At 34.3% G+C, this 20,215-nt stretch overlaps 1 long non-coding RNA gene and 1 pseudogene across 1 annotated transcript; one reads left to right on the forward strand and one right to left on the reverse strand.

The window, feature by feature from the left end:
- Positions 1-1,767: 1,767 nt before the first annotated feature.
- LOC107614923 (TMV resistance protein N-like) lies at positions 1,768-5,340 on the forward strand (annotated as a pseudogene).
- Positions 5,341-15,351: 10,011 nt separating this feature from the next.
- LOC148543678 (uncharacterized) lies at positions 15,352-17,371 on the reverse strand. Its single transcript, XR_015899505.1, has 2 exons — positions 16,938-17,371; positions 15,352-15,921 (listed from the first exon to the last, which is right to left on the reverse strand). It is a non-coding gene; the product is annotated as an uncharacterized LOC148543678 (long non-coding RNA).
- Between the last annotated feature and the right edge of the window lie 2,844 nt (positions 17,372-20,215).

The raw sequence follows: 20,215 nt of genomic DNA on the forward strand, positions 1-20,215 counted from the left end.
TTTTCCTCTGACTTCCTCATCTTGACCGAAAGCCACAAAGCAGTAACAATAGAAATCTTCTTATGGTCAACTTGATCTTAGCCATAAAAATGCAACTTGGTCCCCAAGAGTCTCTTGTGACCGTGGATTTGTAGCAGTGAAGAACAAAGATCAACTTTCCCTTGAATGCCATTTTCGGATTGTGCAGAGAGTTGGGAAGAAGGGATGAAGATCTGATGCATGCAAGATGAGATGGATTACCTTTAACCTAAGCTTGATTTAGATTAGATTTTCTGCTTTAGCTTCTGTGCTTCAAGCTTAGATTTTCTCTTTCTTGCTTCTTTGGTTTCTGGTTTATGGAGGAAGCTTTTTCTCTCTTTCTCTTTCTTACTTTTCTGAAGTCTTGATGTGATTTGATTAGAGAGGAGAGGAACGTTGCTTTGGTTGGAGCAAGATGGAGGGAATTGAAATCAAATCGGGCTTGGATCGGGTATCCAATCTTTTTGCCCATTCTGATTTTTCAGCCTTGTTTCCTCATGGGCTTCATTTATTTATTTAACCCATTAGCTTTGTTTTATTTTCCATTCCATTTGGGCTGTGAATCAGATTTTGGCCTGCAGTAGTTTTATAAATAATTAGTAATATGCAATTATAATTAATCAACACTAATTATTTATTTGCCCAAAAATAATGTTTGTCATCACTAATTAATTTAGTTAATTTCTTAACTCAACAGTGATCGTTGAAACTTGAAATATTGATAAAATACTAAAATGAAAGTGTGAATGTTTTATATTTTCAGCACATCATAACTAAGATGAATGAGAAAATTTATCAAAATAAAACAACCATTGACTTACAGCTTTTGTTGACTTTTGAGTTATTTTCCCAAAGACCTGTTCTAGCACAAGTTCTTTATACAAAATTGTCGCCCTTTACTACGATGAGCTTCCAGCAAATCTACATTCTTTACTGCAGAGCAACTTTTTAAGGCTACCAACAACTATGATGAAAGTCTAATCATTGGTAAACGACCTAATAGTATGCTTTTCAAAGGAATTTTGTCCAATAATAGGGTTTTAACTTTTAACTATCGAGAAGTTCAGTGAATTTGATCAGAGCCTAATCAATGAGTTCAATAATAGGGTGGCTCTTCTAGAACAAATCTGGCATATGAATGTGGTCCACATCTTGGGTTATTGCTTAGAGATAGAGTGAAGTTCCTTTACTGGTTTATGAATTTTTCAATGATGGTACCCTTTTTGACAAGCTACACAAGGAAGAAAAGATCAGCTTCTCATGGAAAATTCGTCTAGAGATAGCAATAGATGCAGCTAGAGCTGTAGATTATTTGCACTCAGGTACCAGACTACCAGTTATCCACTCAAGTGTCTCAAGTGCCAACATTCTCCTTGATGACACTTATACTGCCAAATTATTGTTTGATTTTAGGAATCTAAGTTTGGGTTCGATGCATCAAGTTGAATTAGATGTTTATTATTTGGACCCAGAGTATATTCACACAGGCCAACTTACTGAAAAAAGTGATGTGTATAGAGTATGAAGCACCAAAAACAGTAACTGATCAATACGTATTTTTAATTTTTTTATTCTTTTCCAGACCATATGCATGGATGAGTATTTTCGTTGACCAGCATCCTCCTTCTTTCCCATCTCAAACACATCATTCTTCTTCTTCTTCTTCTTTTTCTTCTTCTCCAAACTCCAAACCTAGAATCGAAAAAGCAAAAGGAAGATGGAGTTATAAGGCAAAATTCATATGCAGCTATGGCGGCGAGATCCAACGCGATACACGACCACACCAAGATCCTCTACGTCCACCGCACGACCGTAACCTTCCCCACTATGCTTGCCACCCTCTGCAATCCCGCCGCCTCCGCCGACGTCTCCTTCAAGCACCAGCTTCCCGGCGAGGATCTCGACTCCCTTATCTCCGTCACCGACGATGACGACCTCGAAAACATGATGATCGAGTACGATCAACTCCACAGCGCTTCCCCTAAAACTGCTCGTATGCGACTCTTCCTCTTCCCCAACCTCCCTCTTGATTCTTCTGCCGCTTCATCTAACCCGAACCCGACCCGGCCGAAAGGCAGTTACAGCTTCCTCCTCCTTCTTCTTCATTATCTTCCCGTTTGGTTGGTCCGTTGAGTACTCATGGAAAGTACGATGTATTTATCAGTTTTGGGTGAGGACACGCGCACCAACTTTACTTGCCATCATCACGAAGCACTGTGAAGAAAGCGAATAAAGACCTTCATCGATTACGAGCTTCACAAAGGCGATGAGATCTCGCCATCGCTCTTTCGCGCAATCGAGGATTCGTATGTGTCTGTTATCGTCTTCTCGGAGAACTATGCTGACTCCAAGTGGTGCCTTGAAGAACTCGTGAGGATATTGGAGTGTAGAAAAGAATATGGACAGGTTGTTATACCTGTGTTCTATGAGATTGATCCATCACATGTAAGGAAGCAGAAGTTACAAAGAAGCGTTTGAGAAGCACATGCAAAATTCCACGCTTGATATAAACAAGATTCAAAAATGGAAGGATGCTCTGGCTGAAGCAGCTGATTTGGCTGGCTGGGATTCTGACTCTCGCTCTTATAGGTAATGATTCGTTTGAACTTCTTCATTATTCAGTAAATGGATTCTACTAGACTAGAACGTGATTCACGCAATGTCTGTGACGGTAAATTAACGATAATATATAATAAATATTAAAAATTATTATATTTTGTAAAATTAAATTAAATGTATAAACTAAAGTTAAATTTAAAAGATATTTTATTTAAAATAATTTGTAGTAAAAAAATTTAGATATTAGAGTTGCATGTACAAAATGACATTTTTATTTGGTGATTTTGATTTTTGCGTTTGTTTTAGTTGATGATCTTAGTCTTCTTATGTGGCACTCGTCCTCTTTTTTTTATTGGTTATTGTTAGAGTTGTTACTTTCTTCTTTCTGTATAGGTTCTTCTGAAGACATGTTCTTTATGAATTGTTGAGTTGTATACACTTTTTATTGTGTTGTTTGTTCCATCTTTATAAGTATGTTTTTCTTCCAAATATATATCTTGAATTTGTATAGTTTTCTTTCTCCTTAATCTCTTGATGGTATGTGATCTTCATCTAATGATATTAGTGTTGGCGAAGTTAGTTCCTATAATCAATGAATAATTTAAATTAGAAATAAAAATGATGTCTAAAATAACTAAAATAAGTAATTTTTTTTAGTATTACTTGTTTTATTTGTTGTAATGAGTGTTGAAGTTCAGTGTTTTTTGTTGGAACAAATGTTTTGGTAAGAGTATATTGTTTAGAACTTTCTTTAAGATTAAAATCATTTATATTGACTTCAAATATAAGTGAGGTTGCACAAATTTTTCAATTGGGGTGGTGTTTTAATGTTTTTACTTTTCTGGAGTGCCATTAGATTTGAAAAAGTTGTACCCAACAATTTTTTCTTACCCTTTTCACATTCAACATAATTATCTCCATTCGAGTAAGTTTGAGATGATGTGTAGTTCGAAAATAAATTTTTTGTGCTAAATTTGATGCTATTTGAAATAATAGTAATAAGAGACTTATATAAGTAGTTCAATCTTCAAATAGTATGGAATTTGAATATTTGTAACTTAAAATTTATTATAATTAATAATATTATGATATTTGTAATATGGATGATTATTACATTGAATGAGTTATTTATAGAAATTAATAAATTAATTATTAGAATTATAAATTTATTGTATTGTTTACAACAGTAAGATATAATAAATATAGAAATATGGATTTAATGTCTTTGTAAGTTACAAATTTGGTTAGACGTTATTAATTTCTAATTATTATATTGTTTTTTGTATATATATATATATATTGCTAATTTAAAAATAATAAATGATTTGACAAAAATTGAGTAATTAATTTTAAAATTTTGCTAAGTAAACGATGTTGCTGACATGGCAATTGCACTTTACCTCCCTCAATTTAATGTGATGTGTATTTTAGTCTCAGGTCTGATTGATAAATTTTTAATCCATGGTTAGCAAATATAATGAGCAAAATGCCAAATGACGCCTGGAATTTGTTTCGCGCCTCAAAATGTTCTTTGAAATTTCAATTAATCTAATTTGAATTCCAAATTTTGATGGCGGCAATCAAGTTTATGATAATTCCATCAAGTCTCAGTCACATGGAAGTTGGGCAAGGACTTTGAACCGTGACAAAGTTAGCGGAGATGAATCCAAAGACATCAAGAACCCACATTTGAGAATTTAAATTGGGTTAAATGAAATTTCGGGAGCTATTTTAAGGTGCGAGACAAATTTCAAGGGTCATTTGGATCTTTACTCCAAACTTAGTATAAAATATAAAAAAATTTTATATCAAAATTGTATATTAGATTTGTTCATACCTAATGTATAGTGCAATTATTTTAGGGGGAACACATATTTAAGAAAGTTCAAGGATAGATTTGCATATATAGTTTTAAGGAATCTAAAAAATCTAAATTGCAATCAATGCGCTAGAATGAATAATGGTTCTTTCACTTAACAATTAAATTTTTATGCTCTATTTCATACTGTAGGGATGACACTGAACTCATTCAAAGGATTGTCAAATGTCAAAGACGTTTTGCAAAAGCTAATTTACCATTACCCACCCAATGATTTTAAAGGCCTAGTTGGTATTCAGGAAAAGTCTGCCCCTTTAGAATCATTACTAAGAGAAGCTCGATCGGTTGGTATATGGGGGATAGGTGGGATAGGCAAAACAACTATTGCGAGATATATATTTGAGTATTTGACAAATACTCTCATGGGTTCGAAGGTTCATGCTTCTTGGAAAATATACGGGAAAGATCAGGAGATCATGTGCAAGGACTACATGATTTACGTGATCAACTTTACTCAGTGCTGTTAAATGAAAAAGTTCGCCAAAGTAGCGCAGCAAAATCAACTTTTGTTGAGTGCAGGATCCGCAGACAAAGCAATTTCATAGTTCTTGATGATGTGAGTAGTTCAAAGCTGTTGAAAATACCTGGCTGGGGAGCTTGAATCCTATGGTCCAGGTAGTAAGATCATCATTACAACTAGAGATAAAAGTGTGCTGCAAAACCGGAGAGTTGAGAAAATACATGAGGTGGCGGGGTTAGATTCCCCTGCATCCCTTACATTGTTCAGCTTGAATGCATTTAATGAAGACTCTCCTGAAGTGGGATATAAAGAGCTGTCAAGAAGGGCAGTTAACTATTGCAAAGGTCTCCCCCTAGCCTTAGTAGTGTTGGGTTCTTTCCTCCATTCTAAAACTAAATTTACTGTTCAAAAATGTTTAATTTAACAAAATATACTGATGCATATTTGCTAGTAGTGTTAGATGAATAGAAATGTTTTCGTAATCTTTACTACTAGAAAGATCTAAATACATGGGAGAAGAAAAAGGCATGATCAGTACCTGATACCTAGCTGCAAATTAAGCATGAGTTCATAATTCTTATGACCTTTAGATATAGTCTCTCCTTGGCGCTTAGGGGACTTAAACCTGAAATGGGGAGCTCTTAGAAGCGAAGGAACAAGAGGACTTCCCAAACTACTTCCATCATAAGAGTAAGAAGAACCATCTTCAGAGAGCTATAATTACTAAGCCTTCCATCGACGGACTATTAATAAGTATATATTGTCTAAATATATTGAATATAATGAATCTTAGAAGGAAAAAATATACTTATTAATAAATTAAAAATGGGATTGAATAAATTTAATCAAACAAGGAATATATGGCTGAGTTCAAGCATCATTTGTGATAGGCACAATGGTGTCATTTAATATTTGTAGTAATTTTCATTTAGTAGGACAAGGCTTTGTTGTTGCTGTTATTGTTATCATTAATGTGAAGGTATGTAATATTAAATAAATGTTATGCCATTATTATCTAACTTTTTCAATAAATTTACAACACATTACTGGACAACACCAAAACAAAATTATCCTTATCAGTATTACATTTCAAGAAATTTTTTGAGGGACTAAAACCAAAACGCCCTATATTAATTATTAATTTAAGCCCTTTTAGACTAGTTTATATGTAGTTTCCAGCATACAACATGAACACATCACCTCAATATGATGTTGAACTCAACCCTCCATACCAATACCTTGGTTGGAATGATATGGACAACATCTTTACTACTATTCCATTGTTTCAACCACCTCCTCCATCTTGGATTGTTTCTAGTAGCTGCTATAAAGAATCAAATGATGAGTCACTTCACCGAAATTCTCCCAAAGATGAAACTACTATTTTTCATGGAGATTGTGTTGGGGAGGACATTATTAATAGTAGCGAACCAAATGATGATCATTTTCATTGTCAAGATTCAAGTACTAACAACGATGAATAAAAGAGCAACTCTGAGCTTGAGCTTGAGCTTGGATCTAAACTCAAACTCGAACCCGAAAAATCAAGTTATGACCCTCCTTTTCATCAGTATTCAAGTAACCCTACCCTGCCACCTTTGGATATTAATGTTTCTAGTGGTTACAACAATGATGAAGAACTAAAGAATTAGCTTGAGCCTGAAGTTGAGTCTACTTGTAGACAGAAATAATATCCCATTGCACTTGTTGCCTCTTGTTGAACTCCTTTCTTGCTAGATCATCAAGATTCTCATAAGCTAGCACTTGTTGCAGCATGTGAATCTTGCTGGATCTTGCCACTGCTTCTCCTCCTCGCAGGTTCGCCGCTACTCCTCGCTTGCCGTTGGTCCTCTTTAAGGTTCCAATTCTGTTTTTGATTTGTTGATTTTATTAATTACGTTGATTATTCAGCTTCTGTTTCTTTTGTTAATTATATTATTAGATTTGTTGATTTTGTTAATTACATTGTTGTTGTTGATTCGGATTCCATTTAATTTTGATTGATTTCATTGTTTTTCTGTTTTTGTTTCTTCAGCTTCTAATTCTAATTTCATTCTTCTGCATATGATATTTGCTAGTTAAAATTTTGTTTTGATTTTTTTATATTTGTTAGTTGAATTGTTGCTGTTAAAATTCTAGTTGAAATTTTAGTTGAAGAAGAAGAAAAAGAAGAATAGAAATTTAGTATTTTGGTGAAGAAGGAGAAAGATATTTTGGTCCGAAAGATGATTTTAAAACCAAGTTAAACTTTAGGGACGATTTTGTATGTAAGAAAAGGTTGGGGAGGAAAAAATTTTCGGCTATATCTTAGGGATCAAAATCCTACTTAACCCTAATCAAAATTATAACTTAGATCATCTTCAATTACAAAAAAAAAAAATGATGGGCCTACTGGGGAAGCCCCGTCCCGCCCCGCCCCGTCGTAACCTGTCAAAGTCCATAGATTAAGCGAGTTTTTTAATTATGGCGGTTTCAAATTTTCAGCCCGATCCACCTTATTTGGCGAGTTACGCGGTTGGCCTGGCAAGTTTTGGTTTGTTTGCCACTCCTAGATAGATATAATCTTTAAAATGATACTAGTATTGGTAAGGAGATACATATCATTTTGAAGAAAGACCAATATAATACAATCACTTGTATATCCATTAAAGACATTAAATAAACATTATAATATTGTTAATAAATTAAAATGAGATCAAACATATATCGAATATCAAGTTAATTTTTATGATATATAATTTCCCAAATTAAAATCAAGCATTAAAGAATTGTCAAAACAGAACACAAAAAAAAACGGTTAAAAAAATGCAGATAAAACAAAGAAAACAGACAAAATTATATAAAAAAAAAGCATAGACAGAATTATAAAAATACTAACAAATTGTCGAAAAACTAATAAACAGCCAAAAAACTACCGAATATATAATTAATTAATTATTGTATGAAACTATATAACATACAAAGTATTTATAAAAACACTCATCAACTACTATAATAAATACTAATCTACAATTACTAATTATTATTAACTCTCAACTACTTATAGTTAACCTAATAATATAAATGACACTCACGACCAGAAATCCCAGAAGATTTATCAATCAAAAGTTTATAGTAATGATTTGATTGGAATATTGGATATATATAAATTGGATGTATAATACTAGCTAAAAGGGGAAAAAATTCGTTATGAAAAATATAATTAAAATATCAACAAATATAAATATATTAAATTTCATAAGTACTAAAAAATCCCAATTTCAATATAGCCATCCCCTTTTTATATATATCTAGGCACAAAAAATTTTAGGTATTTACTTCGATACGATGATAAATTTATACGTACCAGTACGATAAAAACATAGACAAATTAAAATACGATACGTGAATTATAATTTTTATGCCAACATTTAATTTTTTTTCTCTAAAATATATATCATATAATTATTTTTACTAAAATATCTTTATAATTTAATAAAAATAAAAAATATTTTTTTAAATAATTGTATAAAAAAACTTAAATATTTTTTTTATACTAAGAAAACTATCCTTAAATTAATTAAAATTTAGAATTTAATTAACTTTAATTTATATTTTTAAATTTTAAATAATTTATAAAAACAAAACAAAAACACATGAAAAAAAAACAAAAAATAAAAATAAAAAAATTGTTCATCTAGGTTCGTGTTCTTCGTCTCCTCCCTCCTCTTCTTTTTCTCTGCTAAAGGAGAAGAAGAAGAAGTCCTCTAACCCTAAACCTTTTTTTCTGAGCTCTAATCAGCATTGTGCCTGTTGGATCCCACAAAGACGGCGACGCCGGGCTCTTCTGCTTCCTTTCTTTTGTCAGAGCTGCTCACCATCTCCTCTAGTTGTGCGTGGTTCGAATCTATTACAGCTGCGAGAGATGAAGCCCGTCGTGTACCACTACTTGCTGCTTGCTTGAAGCTTTCCTCTGCTCCGCTACACCTTCTGAAGCGCAACAAGTCCATCGCCGTACCAAGAAGATCCCGCTCTCTACTCGACTCCGCTATCTTTTCTGACTCCGTGATTACAAATTGGTGACAGGGACGCAAATTGGGGCTATGATTTTGTTAAATATTAGCATGCTTTAGCCTTGCTCATGCCATTATTAATTGAGAAAAACCTAAAATAGTCCCTGACAATTAATTCGAAAGATAACGAGGTCCTTGAAAAAAAAAATCTAATCTGGTCCCTGCTAATTATCTCGAAAGGACAACAAGACGCTTGTGCCAAAAAAAGTCAATGTTGTTTTTTTTGCCACATAGACTAATCAGTCCCAAAAAAAAGATCAGAGACCGGATTGAATATTTTTTTTCTTGGAGACCTCGTTGTCCTTTCGAGATAATTTTCAGGGACCGGGTGGGTATTCACTCTTATTAATTGAAATTTTTTCGAACAGAACATGATTTTAATCACATGATTGTTTGAATTTTAATCACTTTTTTTTTCTCTTTGGTTCAATCTCTTTATTTTGTTTCTTTGTTCTTGTCAATATGATGTATCAATGCCTCTATTAATGGGATTTCTCTGTTTTGCCAAAATTCTATTATTGGGATAGTACAGTGACATTGTGCAAGCTCTCAGAAGGGGGGATCTTCGACTTCTTCAACATGCACTCCAAGATCATGGCTCTTGGAGGCTGCTCCACACTTATACCAACTACAACAATCTAATCCTCTCCACTAATTGCCTTGGCCTTAATTATTGGAAAAATCTAAGACAAAGGGAAATGTTTATAAGATATCAAGTCTCTAGTTCAAGTAGGACATGTTAACTAGTGAGCAAAGGTAGAGACCCCTTTGAATGTCATTTTAAGGTTTATTTATTGTTAATCCTTCAAGCTCCCTAGTCCTAATTAGTCAGGTTGCGATTTTAACCATTAACGCTCTATAGATTTTGTAAATTGTATTCAAGAATAACGAAGGGAAGATTGGTTCCTGCTCATTTATGAGAAAGTTCCATATAAAGTGATATATATAGATAATTAGATGAAATTTTACTCTTCACCATACATTATTTTATATTTTTTTAACATTATAGTCTGATTGTATTTCGATCATTTTGCACATATATATTACACGTATATATAAAAAAAACACTGTCAAATCAAATTTTATAAACAGCACTAGTAGTTAAATTTGATTTATATTATGAAAAAGAAGTTAAAAATTGGAATATGTTTAGTTTCATCTCATATTGGAATTATATATTTTGAGAACATTATACCAAATACGAGGCATATTTAATTTCATTTTAAGTAAGTTTAATTATTCTTCGTGAAATTTCATGAAATGTGAAGAAGGACAAAGGAAAGAAAATGATAAAGGAGTACTTAAATCCCCTATTTTGAGGAAATAACAAATTTAGTGAAAAAATTTGAAGAGTAAACAAAATTTCCAAAACGATTTCGTCCCAAATAAGATTCCTTTTTTTTTTTGTCTAAACATGGAAAGAAACAAAGCAAACACTACCCTATATCCGAGCGGATGATTTGTTGGAGATCAACACAAGGCTCAGACCAAATAACATGATTAGAGTTATTCTTGGCACCATATTTAGCCATCCAATCCGCAGCTCTATTTGTTTCTCGGGACACCCATTCAACGTGAACAAGTCAAGGACGAGATAAAAGCTCCTGAATCTTGTGAACCAAATCTATTACTTCAGATGAATACCCACTTGTAAGCTCATGTATGATGGGCAGAATGTCAAGGCAATCCGTTTCACATATAATATCTCTCGAACCGCAATCCCAAGCTAAAACCAGCCCCCTCCAAGCAGCAAATAATTCACATCTAATGATAGACCAAGGGGAAATGCTTCAAGAGCAGCCCGAGATCCAACCTCCCTTAGAATCTCTAATAATACACCCAAATCCCGCTAAATTTGAATCCATATACAAGCTTACATCGCAATTAACTTTAAAACTATTGCCTACCGGTGGTTCCCAACACAGGCAATTTCGGAGAGACCTAAAGGCATTGTTTCGATTCCTATAAACCTGTAAGTCCTTGGCGGTAATTCTGGCCAAGGCAACAACCTTGTGGTCTGTCCAAGGGTTGTCAGTATTGAATATGTCATTGCACCTATGTCTCCATACCCACCAAAGTCCTGTACCAAAGGATGCCTCATTGTTAGCCAACGCCTTCTGAAACCACTCTTCAAGAGCAGTACCAGCCGTCGAGTCCAGGATACTAGGATCCAACATATGCCAAATTGCCTTTGATCGTTCACAATCTCTAAGGCAATGCTCCATAGTCTCTTGCGCCTTGTTACATCTCTTACACATATCTGAAGAAGCTAGATGCCGCTTGAATCGAAAGGTCTCAGTTGGTAGAGTATCATGTAAGCCAAGCCACATAGTAAATTTGAACTTCTCCGGAATGTTTGTATTCCACAACCAGTTCCAATTACTATTGGCATTCCAATTTAATGTTTTCTTTAATAACCATCTATAACCCTCCCTTGCACTATACTTTTTTGTTGCTGCAGGCCACCACTCCCACTGTGGCTCCAAATCAGTCGAACTAGGATATCTCAGACTACAAATAAACTTCTTAATCTCATGCGGAATAGGCGTAGTAAGACTATCAACCTCCCAAGACACCCCTTTTCACAAGTCAGCCACCATGAAATCTGATTCAGAAATATGTACATAAGGAACAAGGTTGCAAAGCTTACCAAAAGGAGTCCACTCATCATACCAAACTGATTTGTGGACATCTCCAATATTCCAATGAAGCCCTTCCTTGAGATGCTCATAAGCACTAACAATGTTCTTCTAGGTAGCCGATGAAGAATTTCTACTGTTTTCGTTCATACCAGATTGATTCCTGAGATATTTATGCTTCAGAACCTGCACCCAAAACTTCTCACTATTATTTAGACAATCCCATACCAACTTTCCCAAAAGCGCCATGTTAGCACAAGAAGTATCCCTAATACCCAATCCTCCTACCCTTTTAGGAGTTATGGCGACCTCCCAGCTGACCAGAGGCAGCCCTTTGCCGATCGCTTGACCTTTCCACAAGAATTGTCTCATCAAGAAATCAATTTTATTACATGCATACTTTGGGAGAAGAGAAATTTGCATTTCATAAACCGGGATGGAGACCATAACCGATTTAACAAGACAAAGCCTCCCTACCTTATTCAGCAGGCGTCCTTTCCAACTGAAGAGCTTCCTCGAAATTTTTTCAATAACCTCCTGAACCGTCTTCCTAGAAGCTCTAGCATGACCGATGTTAATTTCCAGGTATTTACCCAAATCATTGCAGAACCGGATGTTAGAGACCCCCTGAGAGAACCTCTTTTCTCCTCTCCGACACCCTCTTGGAACACTGGGCCTTTGACTTATGAAGATTTACCTTCAAACCTGACACTCTAGAAAACAAGTCCAGGCAATGCATAACCTCTATTACTTGAGCTTTCGATGCCTTACAGAAAAGCAAAAGATCAACTGCAAACATCAAATGAGAGAGTTGTGGTTCGTTCCTAGAACCGCTACTGGGTTCCACAAACCTTGGGAAACTCTATGAGAGATAAAGCAGGCAAGCATTTCCATACAAAGTACAAATAGATAAGGAGACATGGGATCTCCTTGCCTCAACCCTCTCTTTGGATTGAAATTTTGGAGCCTGTTCCCATTCCACAAAACTGCCAACGAAGAGGAAGTCACACAATTCAATATAAGATTAATAGTAGCCTTTGGAAACCCAAGCCGGACCAAAGTAGCTTCCAAAAAAACCCCAGTCTACCCTGTAATAAGCTTTTTCCAAATCAATCTTGAACGCTATGGTCCCTTTTCGAGACTTGGTGTTCCCCATGAAGTGCATAATCTCCTGAGCAGTGATAATATTCTCTGTGGTTTCTCTTCCTGGAATGAACCCTCCTTGCAAAGGACCAATGATCTCTGACAGGAAAGGTCTGAACCTGTTAACTAGAACCTTTGTGACAATTTTATAAATTACATTACATAAGCTAATAGGCCGAAACTCCCGTAAGGAAGAGGGAACTTCCACTTTAGGAATTAGAACAACGAGAGTATCAAAAATTGTCGCATTCATTGGCTCACCCTCAAAGGCTCGCTTGACCAGTCCACACACATCGTTGCTAAGAGAGTCCCAGCACTCTTTATAGAAAATTGCTTGAAATCTATCTGGCCTTGGGGCTTTAAATGAACTCATGGTCATCACAGCTCTTTTAACCTCTTCAAACGTCACTAGTTCCACTAACTTTTGACAAGTCTCAGTACTAAGAGACGGGCAAGGAAAAGGCCCCATGGCGTCCAGGTCAATATCCTCCCTTGTAGAAAAGAGTTTTTGAAAGAAAGAATTTGCCGCCATTTCTAGAGTCATAGTGTGTGTTTGGATTATAGTTTGCAAACGGGAGTTTGCATAGAATTGATTTTGCAAACTTGATTTTGATGAAAAGTAAGTTTGTGTTAACGTGATTTATGTTTGGCAATCTTTATGTCAAAATGGATTATAGTAAAATAAATGTTGTTTGGATTATACTACTCAAAATCACTTTTAGATGAAAAATTACTAAAAGAGACATCAATTAAAATAATTTTGAATATTATTCTATTATTTTACTTTAGATATTTGAATAAATCTTTTTAATTTATTTTATAATAATGTTAGTATTTACTTACTAAATTAAAGTAACATATAAAAATTGACAATATAAGACTTTTTTAGCATCCAACATTCATAATTTTATTAATACTTATGAATAATTTTTTATTTAATTTGTCTTTTTTAATGGGATCTATTAATCTATATTATAAAAAAGTTACAATAAAATATAATATATGAGAATTATAATTATAAATTTTACATCGTCGAATAAAAAATAAAAAAGACACTTTACATATTAAACATAAAGAACAGTAAATAATAAAAAAAATTCACATAAACTAAAAAAAAATAAGAAATAAAAATATAAAAGGGAGTACTATACATTTTATAATATTAAACAAAAAAGATATTTTATAATTTATTTTAGTGTCGTTAGTACTCTTTAATTTAGTGTTATTTTAGACTATAAATTTTTATTATTTATACTCTTTTGTTACTTATAATTAATATATAATAAAAACAAAAATAAAGTACAGTAAGAAGTACAATAAAAATAAAAAAATAAAAAAAAATCATACAAACATAGTATATAATAATCACAACCAACAACATATATTATATGAAGAAAAAAATTATAATAAAAAGTAAATAAAATTCATATAAAAAAATCAAATAAAAAAATAAAAAATTTTATACACAATATAAATATAGTACAATAAAGGATAGAAAAAAATAATTTATATAAACAAAAAATATCATAAAAATATCATAAAAATTAATAAAAATAAAAATTTATATTAACAATAGTTGTCATATAAATAAAAAAATACAATAAAAATATAACAATAGAAAATTAAAAAAATAACATCAGAAAAATGATATGAAAAATATTTATCATATAAATAAAAAATACAATAAAAAATATAAAAATCAAAATATGAAAGAAAGAACTAAAAATAATAAAAAAAATTAAAATCTTTACCTTGGCAGTGATGAAAATAAATCTGAAAAACAAATTTGTAACCAAGAACATATAGAGAAGAACATTCATAAAGTGTGAAATAAATTTTTATAGAATAAATGAAGGGTACAGTTGGTAGATATGGAACAAATTTTTTATCTAATTTCTCCAACGATAATTAACTTTCCCAACGTGAACGCAGAAGCTTGAATTTTTAGCTTCACGTGAACGTACGTTCAGAGGTGAAAGCACTTCTGGGTTAGGGGGTCCAAAAAGTTGCCAAACATGACAATGAAACGTTCAAGACGCTCAAACGTGCTTTTCTATTCCTCAACGTGAACCCCAAACACACCCATAGTCTCCGTGGCCCAAGACCTATCCTCCAAAAATAACCCATGAATTTTGTTCCTCTTTCTCCTGATAACTGTCTGCAGATGAAAAAAATTTGTATTTCTGTCTCCACATCTCACCCATTGTTCTCTAGATTTTTGATACCACAACAGCTCTTCTTGAAGAAGGACAGCGTTAAGTTCTTGATGCAAAACTTGCTCTTTGATCCTAAGTTGTTGATCCTCCCGACTCTCCAGAGTAATCTGAATAAGATTCCTTTTAATTCTTAAATCAATTCCGCTATATAATCAATAAGGATTTTACCAATTTCTGCTAACTCTTGCCTATGGCTGTGTTTAATGAAAATATTTTTCTAGATGTGTCTAATGAAAATATTTTTTTTATGGCCGTTTCTAATGGAAGTGTCTTTGTTGATATGTTTTCTGAATGTCTCTTTATATATGTGTCTTTTAGTGGAGGAGTCTTTAATATTAATTATTGTTGACAATAAATTTGTAAATAGTATATTGGTACCCTATAGTTTTCCTTCTTAAATAAAAGTCATGCATTTTCATGTTACAAAATCCCTTGTAGGAACCAAAACTTGGAGTGTCATCAAATTTAAAATTTCATTACTAAGACTACAGAGCAACTATAGAATTATTACATGTAATGTAACCAAATTAAAAGTCTCAAATAAAATAAAACCATAACTATCGAAATTAAGATAGGTCAAATGAAATCCTCATGCAAAATTTCTTCTTATCTTTGATTTCCAGTTTTCTTGAATCCAAATGCATGGTCTCTAATATAACAAGTCCCTTCTATCTTTAATTCCGAGTTATCTTGTTCTCAACCAAGACTAGGAAACTATTCACTTTTTCTTAGCTTGTTAACATTGTTGGATTTCAAGCAGAAAACCATTATAAATACATACTCATTATAGCTATTGTTACTGTTTTCCGATTTTCTGGTAGAATCAAGTCAAGAAAGCATTAGATGTGTGTTTGTAATAAAAACTTTTGTTTGAAGGGAGTTCTATATGATTGTGCAGTCCAAGTGGCAATGATCCTGAAGAGTCAAGGATACCACCTCCAAGAAATTGATTCATCTGCAAGCATATGTTTAAATTACACATGATACTTTCAAGTTTAATAGAGTAGCAAATAAATAAGTACTTCTTTATCTGATAGAAAAATGCCAGACTCACTTTCAAGTTCTATAATGCTGATTAAAAGAACCAATGCACCAACATAAAAGAAGTCAGAGATATACTCAAGAGGTTGCTAGGTATTATAAATAAAATTCATTACAACTGGCAGATCATGGAGCTACTGCTTATCAATTTTGGCAAGAAAACTAAGTGGAACTATCTTGAATCAGAAAGATAGAAAGCAATAAACTATAGAATAAAAAGAATTAAGTTTTGTGATTTGTTATTGATCATAAAAGAAGAAATCAGAATCATAGCTTTCTCTCTACAATGAGTTACACTATACATCAAGTGGCCTCTCTATTATATACTCTTCACAAAAATCTATGGTCCTATCTTATAGTGTTAAAACTCACAATAAAGGCACGGATAAAAAGAAAGAAAGAAAGCACATGCAGGAACAGAGAATGAGACTTAAATAATTAAGTCTAAGTCGGTTAACATCAAATGGAAAAATTTCAAGCATAGGGACCCTAGTTTGTTCAAAGGAATTAGATTAGCATATTAAGTATTTTTTGGTCTACTCTATATAGCTAGATAGTGACATAAAATCTTACTTGAGTTCTTATATTCTGTGCAATCTGTACAAGGAGTATAATCACTTCCAAGATAACTTGTAAATAACTAGGAACTTGGCTTTTTTGTCTGAGAGTTAGTTCTACGGTAATAAAAACTTATAAACTAATTGAAATCACTTAGCACAAATGAATGAACCTTCGTAAAAATAACTAAAAAATAAATGTGAAATTCGGACAGAGGATTGAATCTGGACAGAGGATTTGGGTTGAAATTCAGACGAGCGTTGAAATTCGGGGGGAATTTGATTTTGAAACTAACAGAAACTAAGGCTCTTCGAAAAAAAAAACAAAAATTAAGGAAAACACAGAGAATTGGAAAAGAGAGTGAAAGCATACTTTCTCTTCTTCCTCTAAACTACCTTCTTTTCACCAATGGCATGCCTCTTGTGCAAAGAATTCCTAGAAATACCTTAAACCCAAGCGACGAGCCACTTGGTGACGGCGAGGACCCGAAACCAGAAGACAAGACGACGAGCCACGACGACCTGACGAGTTGCTTCTGTTGCCGGCGACAAGGAGCCCAAGAAAGGCCGCAAGACGTTGAGACCCCGGCGACCCCGGCAACGAGGCGAGACGAATGACGAGACGCCAGCAAGTGTGACTGAGACGAGACTCGAGTGAGACTGAGAGAAACTCTAGTGGGCTAGTGGTAGTGGAAGTGAGAGAGGAGAGAGAGTTTGAGTCTGAGAATTGAGAGTAAGAGACGTTTGAAAGAGGTGAGAAAATCCAGTCAAGACGAAGAACACTTTTTTTTTTTAGTTTTTTAGATATATTTTTTGGTATGAATGAGTATAAGAGATTAGAGTTTATGGAGAGTATTAATGAAATTGGAAAAAATTTCTTTTAGTATAGATGAATAATCAGATGAGCTTTTGTATAATTTTTAAATTATTTAAGATTTTAAACTATAAGATTAAAGTTAGTTGAATGTTAAAATTTAATTAATTTAAAAAATAATTTGTATTCAACATAAGAAGAAGAATATTAAAGTATTTTTGACTTTTTGTATACAACAACAACAACAAAGTCTTGTCCCACTAAGTGGGGTCGGCTACATGAATCAAACGACGCCATTGTGCTCTGTCATGTATCATGTCTACAGAGAGACTGTTTACATGTAGATCTCATTTGACCACCTCATGGATGGTCTTTTTAGGTCTTCCTCTGCCTTTCGCCCTTTGTCCATCTTCCATCTCATCCACCCTCCTGACTGGATGTTCTATCGGTCTTCTTCTCATATGTCCAAACCACTTGAGACGCGATTCAACTATCTTTTCCACAATGGGTGCTACTCCAACTCTCTCCCTTATATCTTCATTCCTTATTTTATCCAATCGCGTATGACCACTCATCCATCTCAACATCTTCATCTCTGCCACACTCAGCTTATGTTCGTGTTCCCCTTTAGCCGCCCAACACTCCGTACCATACAGCATAGCCGGTCTTATAGCGGTGCGATAGAATTTACCTTTAAGTTTTAAAGGTACTTTTTTGTCGCATATAAAATTAGATGCACTCCGCCATTTTGACCAACCTGCTTGGATCCTATAATTTACATCCTGTTCAATCTCTCCATTATCCTGTATGATGCACCCAAGATACTTAAAACTTTTAACTTTTTGTAGGATGTTTTCTCCAATCTTCACCTATATATTGGGGTTTTCCCTTCTCAGACTGAACTTACACTCCATATATTCCGTCTTGCTACGGCTTATGCGCAGACCATACACTTCTAGAGCTTCTCTCCATAACTCCAACTTCTTATTTAGGTCTTCCCTTGACTCTCCCATAAGGACGATATCATCGGCAAAAAGCATGCACCATGGCACAGGCTCTTGGATGTGCTTTGTGAGTACTTCTAAGACTAATGTGAAAAGGTATGGACTTAAGGATGATCCCTGGTGTAATCCTATACCAATAAGGAATTCCTCTGTCACAACACCTTGAGTCTTCACACTAGTTGTGGCCCCATTATACATGTCTTTAATTGCCCGAATATATGCGATCCTTACTCTCCTCTTTTCTAAAACCTTCCATAAGACCTCCCTTGGTACCCTATCATACGCTTTTTCTAAATCAATAAACACCATATGTAGATCCCTTTTATTACTATGATACCTTTCCATCATCCTTCTTAATAGGTATATCGCTTCAGTGGTAGATCTGTCTGGCATAAATCCAAATTAGTTCTCTGTTACTTGTGTCTCTTTTCTCAACCTCCGTTCTATCACCCTTTCCCATAACTTCATAGTATGACTCATAAGCTTAATCCCTCTATAGTTTCCGCAACTCTGTATATCCCCCTTATTCTTGTAGATAGGTACCAAGGTGCTCTTTCTCCACTCATCAGGCATCTTCTTTGACCTTAAAATCTCATTAAAAAGCTTGGTTAACCAGTTGATGCCTTTTTCTCCAAGACCCTTCCAAACCTCAATCGGGATATTATCAGGTCCTACTGCCCTGCCATTTTTCATCTGCTTTAGAGCCTCTTTTACCTCGAAGTCTCGAATCCTTTGATAGTAGTCAAAGTTTTGGTCTTCTTCCCTTGTGCATAATCGACCAAGGCTCGGAAGAGTCTTCTGTCCCTCATTAAATAACTCGTAGAAGTAGTTCTTCCACCTTTCATTAATCTTTTCCTCTTGAACCAACATCTCTCCATCCTTATCCTTTATGCACTTAACCTGATCCAAATCTCTCGTTCTTCTTTCCCGACTCTTTGCGATTCTATATATACCTTTTTCTCCTTCTTTCATACCCAAAGACTGGTAGAGACCCTCATATGCTCTTGTTCTTGCTTCACTTACAACCACTTTTGTCTATTTCTTAGCCTCCTTATATTTTTTCCAGTTATCTGCATTGCGACATAAAGACCACTCTTTAAAGCATTCCCATTTTATCTTTATCTTTTCTTGTATACTCGCATTCCACCACCAGGACTCCTTGTCTCTTGGTCCTATTCCTTTAGATTCACCAAAACTTTCTTTTGCTATTCTTCTAATAACTTCTGCCATCTCCCTCCATATCTCTTCCGCGCTTCCATTCCCATCCCACTTTGCCTCTTCTCCTACCTGTCTTAGGAAGCTTTTTTGTTCCTCACCTTTCATCTGCCACCACCTCATTCTTGGGTTCTTCGTATGATGTCTTTTCCTCAACTTTTGCTCAACGCGAAAATCCATGACGAGCACCCTATGTTGTGTTGTCAAACTCTCTCCCGGGATAATTTTACAGTTAATGCAAAATTTCCGGTCGACTCTCCTCAACAAGAAGAAGTCGATTTGAGAGCTTGTCATGCCACTCTTATAGGTTATAAGATGTTCGTCTCTCTTTTTAAAACATGTATTTGCGATTAGAAGATCAAAAGTTGAGGAAAAGTCCAAAATAGTTTTACCCTCGGCATTGATCACCCCGAAACCATGGCCTTCGTGAATACTCCCATATCCAGTCACTTCTCTCCCAACATGGCCATTTAAATCTCCTCCTAAGAAAATCTTATCTCCCAAAGGTATGCCTTGAACCAAACTCTCTAGATCCTCCCAAAACCTTATCTTGTGTTGTTCGTCCGAACCCACTTGCGGTGCATAGGCGCTAATCACATGGAAAGCACCTCCCTCTAC

This window comes from Arachis ipaensis, chromosome B9 (genome assembly GCF_059453495.1).
Source record: "Arachis ipaensis isolate K30076 ecotype BB chromosome B9, ASM5945349v1, whole genome shotgun sequence".
NCBI lineage: Eukaryota > Viridiplantae > Streptophyta > Magnoliopsida > Fabales > Fabaceae > Arachis > Arachis ipaensis.